The sequence below is a fragment of the Tursiops truncatus genome, chromosome 14, assembly GCF_011762595.2.
Source record: "Tursiops truncatus isolate mTurTru1 chromosome 14, mTurTru1.mat.Y, whole genome shotgun sequence".
In the NCBI taxonomy this organism is placed as follows: domain Eukaryota; kingdom Metazoa; phylum Chordata; class Mammalia; order Artiodactyla; family Delphinidae; genus Tursiops; species Tursiops truncatus.
Genome location: NC_047047.1, coordinates 60,307,380 through 60,316,097, shown reverse-complemented (window position 1 = coordinate 60,316,097; position 8,718 = coordinate 60,307,380). Strand labels below are relative to the sequence as shown.

The window sequence follows — 8,718 nt, the reverse complement described above, 5'->3', positions numbered from 1 at the left end:
CTCCAATAAAGATGTTAAAAAAATAAAATAAAATAAAAAAATAAAAGCTGATGCAAAAAAAAAAAAAAAAAAAAAAGTAACGCTCCCATGGAGCAACATGACCCTCAGTCTGAACACTGAATGTACAGTCTAGTCAGTCCACAGGTCTTTAAAAAATATTTTATTTTATTAAAGGTCTTTACAGAGTAACATCCAGACTCCAGATCCAGCTGCCAAGGATACCCTATTATGCTAGGAGTACTGGCTGGGGCATGGTAAGTAGCTCCAGCTTCCCACCTTTCTCTTCAGAGATGGGAGTGGTGGGTGTTATCTCATTTGGGGGTTCCACAATGCTCACAAGGTCAGGAAAGGGCTTCTTAAGGCCAATCTTACCACTTGGGTCCCAAGGCAGCATGACCTTCACTTTGATGCCCAGCACACCCTGACTGTGTAGCACGTGGCACATGGCAGTGTCAACATAGTGGTTAACAGAGTCCCAGATCATCAGGCCATCCACAAACTTCATGGATTTAGTGCTATATCCTCAGAGTTTCCCAGTACCATGACTATGCAGGCTTTAGCCCCACATTCCATGATGAACGGCAGCATACCACAGCAGGCCCTCCTCCACACAGCAAGTCCTCCTAGGAATCTGTAATACAGAGACTCTGCCTGGGCAATAGCACACAGACCTCTTGTGGCCACCTTTTCAGTATAAAGCTCTACACTGCCCTCAGGGAAGCTAGATCTTTTCTGAACCACAGCAGTCAGTTTGCAGATCTGCTGGCCCTTCTCACCAGGAACATTCTGCATACTGGTGACCAGGATAATGATTTCTGTCATGGCTGGTGTAACTCAGAACTCCATAGTATCCATCTTCAGCCAGCTCCTGAGTGAGAAACCCATTCAGTTCAGCTTTGAAGATATTATCGGTGACAAACTTCCTCTCCTTGGAAATTTGCACCACCATCTTGCCGCCGTGTGCTGCCATAAGGAAAAACTACTAACACATCTTGAGTTCATACTATGTAGCAGACACTTTTTTGAGTTTAGACTTTTGAGATCCAAATTAGAATAGTCTAAATATGTAGTTTTGTTTATCTCTATTTAACTACCCTATTCCTGAGTTGCGTTCCTGAAACTTGACTGTAGTAGAAGTTTTCCAGGTAAAGGAAAGAAAGGAAATTCAGGCCAGGAAATAAGTGGCATGAATAAATGACAGGAAATGTGAAAGTCTTTACCTGATTTGGGGAAAGGTGAGAAGTATACGATGGGTGAAATATAAGGTGATGGACATGGTGGGTGAGGATGACAAAGTCACCATCTTTATTGTACTCTGTGGGGGAAACTTCAGGAGGGAGAAGATGTAGAAATTATTGGAGGCAGACAAGACTTTTTGTTACCTTACATTACACTTCTTTCATCTCAGTCACTTTAGCTCTCAGTCCATCTCATTCTCAGCAGGAATGTGCTTTGACAACCAAACATTTTGATTCAGGATCTGTTTCAAGGAAGGCTTGATTTCTGTGAGAAAAATCTGGATGGGTTCCCAGCTTCTCCTCTGCCCAGCCTTCATTCACAGCATGCTTTCCTCATTCTCTTTGATGTGAATTTTCAGAACATCATTGGGTGTAATCAATATTCAAACATAATTTCAATAAACCCATCCAAAAGCAGGTTCAAATGTTTTCACAATACTTCTCACCAGCCTTGAAAGTGCTCTTTCTGGCTATCAGAGTCACCACCATAAAGTGTATGGGTTGGCCCTAAACAAGAATGGCCAACTAAGGGGACTAATAGACACAGAAATCTAGCACCAGTTCTGCTCCTGCAGTTGAAGAGCTCAACAGGAGGTGGCATCACCCAAAAAATAAAGCACTTGTTTTTTTCCCATACAAATAAACTGCTTAGGCTATTAGCGGCCTTTTGGCCCAACAGAAAAAACAGGCCTACGTAACACATTACTATTTCAGCCAGAAAGAATAATAACAAAAGATAGATAATTTTGTCTAGAAGAAAATGAGTTGAACCCTCAGAGAATAACAAAATGTGACTTTATATAAAATAATACAATACATGTAAATAAGTGCCTGTCGTACAGTAAGCAGAACAATGATGTCTACTTATTACTAATATCAGTAATAATATTTCATTTTCATTATTTATTATTTTTAGGGAATTGAGAGTGTTTATGTAATTGATTTTTAAAGTTACCAAAACACTCCACGGCTATCATTTCAGTGTAAATTGAATGTAGTTGTTCTGATCTATAAAAGAAGACAAAGGCTATCAAGATATATTTTTTAAAAGCTGATGAAAATATGGCAGTGTTTTAAGTTTTGACAGAACTGAGTGAGAAAGTACTCCAGAGTTATATTATTTTTGCTAATTTTCAGGATGCTTAAAATGTTTTATAATTTTATATAATATATAAATATTCTAATCTCCCCAAACAGAAAAGACAGCCTCGATACTAGAAGTGGGGGCAAGGAAACTCTAACACTAAGTCAAGTGGCTGAGATCTGGTCCTATTTACTTCCTACATGACCTTGAGCTGATCAATTTACTGCCTCTCTAACCAAGCATTTTCTCACCTGTAAAATACAAGAATTGTACTAGAAGATCTCTCAGGTTCTTTACTCAAATTTTATGACCAAGTCTACTCTTTGACAGCTAAAAAAGATAGGGCTGATTTTAGTGCATGCTGTCTGTCCCCGTATCTTGAAAATAACTGATTGCCTAGAAGGGTCAAAGATGCGCCATCTGCTTCTATTACCAATTACATTGTGAAGCTGCCTCAAGTTTAAAAAAGAAAAATTTAGTGAAAAACAGAAGTTGGCAGGAAATGAGCTGTAAATAATATCACCCCCACATATTTACTGAATAATTCATAACCAGTACGTAGTAGAAGCATAATTTTTAAAATGACATTTTCCCCAAGTACCTGAAAGTTCTGACATCAGTAACAAATGATTTAGTTGGCATTACCTTAAAAGTTACAGTGTTTAGAGATTGACATCTCAGATTTAAATTTATTTTATTCTTATCAATTTCCTTTAAATCAACTTTGCTGTATTATATCGGAATGAAATATTTGCCATAGTTGACTATCCCTCATTATTTTTCACATATCCTTTTTTAATATTCTTTATCCAATGTTTTTCTTTTGAAATATTCCATTTTTCCTCATCAGTGAGACCCTTCACTGGCATTCAAACTGCATAAAATAATCTTACAATTTGATAAATTAATATAAGAACATTTTATTTAATTATGCATAAGGAGAACTAGTATTACGTTAGTGATTTTTCAATCTGATACAATGAAAACACACTTGTTCCAATTTATTTTACTCACCACTATCTTTTCTTTAAATTTATTTATTTTTGGCTGCGTTGGGTGTTCATTGCTGTGCGCGGGCTCTAGGTGCATAGGCTGCAGTAGTTGTGGCTCGTGGGCTCTAGAGCGCAGGCTCAGTAGTTGTGGCGCACGGGCTTAGTTGCTCCGCAGCATGTGGGATCTTCCCTCACCAGGGCTCGAACCTGTGTCCCCTAGCTTTGGCAGGCGGATTCTTAACCACTGCGCCACCAGGGAAATCCCTCACCATTTTCTTTTATCCTCTCTACCATTTTATATTGGCCTCCTCAAACTGCAATTTGCTCCAATTTTTAACGAAACTGTATTGCTGTCCAAATTCTTTCTCAAATAGGATAAGATATACTTATGTCTTCTACTGCATCGCCAAGTTACACCACAAAACACTAAAACAAAGTGAGATTATATGAGGAATTTTGCATAGCAGTACTCCTACACCAATTACAATTTACAAGGAGCATTAGTATCAGCTGTGTCTCAGAACTTCAATCCAATGTCAGCTGAGTCTCCCAAGTGAGCCAATCATAGCCCTTCCCACCTTTAATTGCAATCCCATAACTGCCTCCCTTTGAGAATTCAAGGTGCTTCCCTGAGAGTTCTCTGATCTGCCAACACAACCTCTAACCCATTCAGGTCATATACACTTTTTAGAAGAATGCAGGGGCATCTCCAGATTTTCTGAATAGGAAGGGCTTCTGGGCAGCTCTCTGATTTGAAGAAGTAGTTATATAACTTGAAGCCAGATACATGGAAAACTTGCTATTTTTCTTAGATTGTATGAACATTCAGATTGTTTTGGGGGTTCCCCTCGTCATAAGCCAACCCTTGGTTTCTCAGCCGCAACAGTGACTTGACTTTTCATTTGACCAGGAAGTCCTATTACAATCCAAGTCCCAGAGGGTGGGAGTTAAGTCCACTTCCTTATACAGGCTTTCAGATGTTAACTATGCTGTGGGATACTGTCTGGCTAGGGCAAATGGTTTTGTGTACAAAATGAAGTTTTCCTTTTATTCGGCCTGAAAATTTTCTATCTATTGACAACTGTCATGATTAGCCATCCTGAAGAACTCTTTTTACTGGCTCAAAAGTATATGTGTTGAATTTTTTAAACTTTTATTCATTCTTTCATTTATTCAATAAATATTTATTGAGAACTCACTACTGTGCATCAGGTATTGTTCTAGGCACTTTGTGAGTACTTGAAAATTGACTATAGATTGATAATAAAATAAAACCAAAATTAGTGCTTTTGATGGGGTTTTTGTGCTTATTTCAACCTATGAATTACAATGTTCTTCAACACTATAGCTTAAGAGTAAATAAAGAAGGGCTAAATGACAGACCTATGGATAAACAGAATAGACTAAGTATCTACCTAAAAGTCTTCCTTTGAGCTCACCACCCACATGTGTTTATTCTCTGTCTCTCGTTCTCTCTCTCATTCTCTCTCTCTCCCCCTATCACACTCCTAAGGTTCCCATTCATATTTCCAACTCTATGCTTAATGACAGATACCTCCTGTCAGTGAATAATGTGTTACCACAGATGGATAGCACACGACCCCCACTTAAACTCATCTTCTGCCTTGGATAGATCACCCACTCAGTTGTAGTAACAATGGGTCCCTTGGGAAGTGGGCATTAAGATGATGTTAGGAGTGCAAGAGGTTTATTGTGTTGTGACTGGAGAAAGGGTGGTTTAATGCTTGAGAGAAATAAAAAGGGAGAGGAAGCAGGATGGGATGGGGAAAAGATCAGATCACCACACAGATCTGACCAAGTCTTGCCAACACAATGAGGAGCAGTGGAACAACGCTTTATCAGGTAGAAACGGCCGGGTCCTAGCACCTCTGTGCTCAGTAGCTGGCTAGTCACTGCCCAGGAAGAGCATAGCTTCATCTGGAAAACTGAAGTGGGTCCTGAAGGCATTAGCAGCTGGAGGCTGTCAAGTGACCACACTCCCCATAGCTAAACATCAAGTTCTATCTTGAAGGAAAATCCAAGCCCAGGCAACCACAGTGTTCTCGAGAACAGAGCCCTAAGGAAATGGAATAAGACACTCCTAAGAATTAGACCATGAACGGGACCAAGAGAAAGAGCTGCCTAAAAGGGATGTAGGAGGACTGAGAAGAGTGACCAAAGGAGATACCCAGAACATCTCTTGGGTACCTGCATCACAGAGGACCCCAAAACACTGTGACAACTGCAGGGAGTGAAGACACGAGCCTAGTGTTTTAATAATCTGACCCCGGACCAGGAATCACTCCTGGCTCCACCACGTAAGAACATGGTGATATTGGTCATTACCCAACCTCTCCACATTGCAGCGTCCTTATCTGTACAATGTATTAATGTAAGAGGAGTATTAAAAATTAGAGATAAAGATAAAATCACTATAACATATTAAGTCCTCAGTATTTATTTACCATTATTATTGCCATTGTTGTTGCCAGTTGTTCTATTCAAGACCTTGTTAACCTACTTCAGATTTGCCCCAGATTCCCAGGGCAGGGCTGCTAGAATACAGTCTACTTGAGTGGATAAGGCAGACTCTGGAGATGAACTGCCTGACTTCAAATCCCAACTCTACTATCTAAGAGTTGTGAAGTCTTGAGTAATTATTGAACTTCTCAGTGCCTCAGTTTTCTAATCTGGAAGAGAAGGATAACAACAGTACATATTTCCTGAGTTTATTTCAGGAAATGTACTTAGTACAGAGCAAGCCACTTAGTAAGTGCTCAATAAATGGTAGCTGTTAGCACTTAAAAGTATTTTTGCTTTATTATAAAATAAATACATTTTAAAACATTTCGAAAATAGAGCTTTTTTAAACTAAAACAACACCAAAAAATTCCATTTGTTTCCTGTAAAAGACTAAATGCTTCTCAGTTTGTACAATCCCAAATAAACAGTCTACATAGAGTCCGCCAAAATTCTATATTGCTTTCTGCTAACACCTAGTATGTTTTCAACATACTATTTAAATATTCTTTAGTTATTCTTTAATGACTATCTTACAGGTCACTGTAAGGAAAAAAACCTCCATCATCTGCATAAATTCTGAACTTAACTTTCTCCTTGTTCCAGCTCAAAAAGCAAAAATGTATGCAATGGGCTCAAATGGAAAACTGTTGATGCATGTTATTCCTTGGTGTGTGTTTTTAGTTTTGATTCTAGGTACATCCACAGACTATGTAACATTTGATTGGAAATCTTTTCAATAATCTAGGTCTTTGGCATCATGTTGACAAAACTGGATGATAGATTGTTCCTGACATATTTTTTAATCCAGATGTTTGGATTTCCTGAAGGCCTGGCCCAAGGGTTGGTTTGTTCTTGGAATGATATTATGGTGCAAGCATCTTGAAATTCAGAACTCTATTTTATAAACCTACTCAGCAAAATGCCCTATACACTTAATCCCATAAATGCTACTTGATTTTTTATTCAACCAAATTGTTAATTGAAAAGGCACTGAGAGGATTCTAGAGATGCAATACTCAGGAAATGTATTAACAACAGAGCACAAAAATGAAGAAACAATCACTAAATGGCATTTACGAATTTTAGGTACAAACTCCAGACTTCCATAGACTTACCTCAAGGTCTGAAAAAGACATGGTTAAGTTACTCTATCTTATGGCTGGATTGTGTTCTGAACGCCTGTTGGTAGTTAGAATGAATTTACCCATTGTCAAAAGTTATAAAGATGGTAAAGTTCCAAGGTTAGTCCACAAAAATCTATTTAACTGGCAACAAAGCTGCATACTATTAACCAACTCCCAGAGCTCTCTGCCTTGAGTCTTCTGGGTCCTGCGTATCCCAGGACTTTAAAGCACTTAGTTTTAAATAATCCGTAAACTGCTCTAAACCAGGGAGGGCCTAAACTGTAACCCCTGATCTCAACAACTCCAGCCTTAAACGGCTGACCAGTTGTGGAGAGTGGGCCTAGTGGTGCCTCTGTTGCTAGGCAGCTTCCACCCCAAGAAAGCAAGATTACTGGTATGTGGACATACCAGTAATATTTACTGCCTTAATTTTCCCTCCAGTTTATACTTCCCAGAGTCTAATTTCATAACACCTGATATTTCCCACTTTTAATGTCTTTCTAGTCTTATTTTTTTCTTCTTAGTCTTTTGGCTGGTCTTTTAAAGACCAATGTGAAGAATTTTAATATGCAATTATAAACCCACAATGGTCCATAAATTTGGTTCCTCCTTCCCTGACACCAACAAATTGAGTCCTGGAACCACCAATAATTGACCAAAAATATGAAAAATGTTGGTGATTCAATGTGAATTAAAAAATAAAAAGTAAACTCATATAATATTGAATGTGATATCATCTTGAAAATGGATATATCTCACCTTTATTCATTATTTTCTGGCTCACTATCAGCTCAGGCATTTATTCCCAGAGACTTCCCTGATTCCACCTCCACCTCCAGCCTTGTTACACGTCTCTCATCTGTGCTTCTAACTTCCTTATGTCTTTCTCTGTGATTGCCCTCACCGCATTGCACTAAAAATGTCTATTTATATATCTTTCTCTCTGATTAGACTGTAACCTTCTGGAAGCAAGAACTGTGACTTATCTGTCCTCTCATCCCCTGCACTAGCAAACTGCCTGTATATAGTGTAGGTGCTCAAGAAGTTTTTATGAATAAATTACCCTCTATCAGGCACCAAACAATATGCAAGATGTTTTTACAAATATTTGGATTTATAATGTAATACTATAAATATTTTTAAATTATAGGTATTATCATATGTAATTCTAGCAAAAAAACCTTATGAGATAGGTAAGACTATCACCAGTTTAGAGGGGTTGAGTCACACCATCAGAAAGGGTCAGAACTGGCACTGAAAGTCTGAGGAAAGGATCTCCAAAGCCCTGTGTCCACCACTCTTTCCCATTGCTTGTATGAGCTATTGGCACTGCAGAATGATGTGTTACTCACTTTTTTCCAAAATAAACCATCTACTTGTTCTCTTCCATTAATAGGTAATCAAGAATTAGTAAGATGTGCTTGCAATTATCTTGTCTTAGACATTACACTTAAGAGTCTAGTCAAGCACACATTTTTTTCTATCAATGTCCAAGTGACAGCATTAACCATGTAGCTTCATTATAATAATTGAGAGAGAATTCCATCAGAAATCTCACAGGCCCTGGGTATGAGCTGCATGGGCTATATATGGAAAACCCTATCTTCTTTGTTAATTATAAGATCTGGTTTTTGTCAGCTGTTAAAAGGGCTTGGAGATGATATGAAGATCCCTCTGGCCCTTGTGGGCACCATCATCATGAATTAATAGATGAAATACAGCCTGCATATGCACTTGGAAAACACCACCAGCTTCTA

The 8,718-nt window shown here is 38.4% G+C and overlaps 1 pseudogene; it reads right to left on the bottom strand.

Annotated features, from left to right (window-relative positions):
* Positions 1–226: 226 nt before the first annotated feature.
* LOC101325511 (small ribosomal subunit protein uS3-like) lies at positions 227–949 on the bottom strand (annotated as a pseudogene).
* Between the last annotated feature and the right edge of the window lie 7,769 nt (positions 950–8,718).